Source organism: Sinocyclocheilus rhinocerous, unplaced genomic scaffold, assembly GCF_001515625.1.
Source record: "Sinocyclocheilus rhinocerous isolate Xijiao unplaced genomic scaffold, SAMN03320098_v1.1 scaffold3190, whole genome shotgun sequence".
NCBI classification, from domain to species: Eukaryota; Metazoa; Chordata; class Actinopteri; order Cypriniformes; family Cyprinidae; genus Sinocyclocheilus; species Sinocyclocheilus rhinocerous.
Window position 1 is genome coordinate 9692 of NW_015647087.1, and position 1035 is coordinate 10726.

The 1035-nt window shown below is 55.7% G+C and overlaps 1 long non-coding RNA gene across 1 annotated transcript in view; it reads left to right on the plus strand.

Moving 5' to 3' along the window:
• The window catches only part of LOC107708757 (uncharacterized), a 16541-nt gene that overhangs the window by 852 nt on the left and 14654 nt on the right, over positions 1-1035 (plus strand). The gene's annotated exons all lie outside the window — the stretch shown is intronic.

Here is a 1035-nt window from a genome sequence, read left to right on the forward strand (position 1 = left end):
CAGAGTCCTGTCACTTCCTGTCTGTGGCACCCAGACCCTCAGGGACTGTTCATCGGTATCCCAGACTGGCATCCAGCGTGGAGGACCCACCATTGGTGGCTGCAGGCGCAGCCGGTATTCCCAAACCCACTCACTCTAGCCCTCCTGTTCCTGAACCTATTCCCCCGTCTGTAGCGCTTCCCATAATGGGGATCGCTTTATGGAGTGTATGGGCTGCATACACCACCACTGAGACTCTTGAAACAGCGGCGCCTACTATGATGTTTCCAGAGGTGGCGGCTGATGCTGCAAAACCTCCCGAGGCGGCGGCGCTCGCTTCAACTCCTTGTAAGGTGGTGGCGCCCAGCAAGGCACTCACAGCCTGTCATGTCGTAGTCGAAGGAACCGTTAATGAACTCTCCCTATTTCCTGGTGGTGCTACTGTAGAACCTCCAGAGGTGGCGGCATCCGCTGCAGAACCTCCAGAGGTGTCAGTGGTATCCACTTATGAACTCTCTACCCGTCCTGTCACGGCTATGGAGGCCGTCTGTGAACCCTCTGCCCGTCCTGTCACGGCTATGGGCGGCTATGGAGGTCGTCTGTGAACTCTTTGCCTGTTCTGTTCCAGCCAGGGAGGCCGTCTGTGAACTCTCTGTCCGTCCTGTCACGGCTATGGAGGCCGTTTACGAACTATTACCCTGTCTCAACCCAGCCAAAGAAGCTGTTTCTGAACTCTCTGCCTTATCTGTCACACCTGAAACTGTCTGTCTGTCTGTCACAGCCCAAAACCCCGTTTTTGAACCCTTAAACAGAGAATAATAATGCACTCTGTGTCTGTCCCTTTAACTCTGTCACTGCCCTAGAGAACATTGATGAGCTTCTTGTGTTCCCTGCCTTGGTCCCTGAAACCAGGAATGCACTGCCTGTGTTGTCTGTCTCTGTTTTCTCTAGGCCCCAGTCTCTGCCATGGGTCCCGGCTCCGTCTGCTCTGCCGTGGTGGTCCTCTGCTCCGCCGTGGTGGTCTACTGTCTGGCTCTGGTGGTCCTCTGCTCCGCC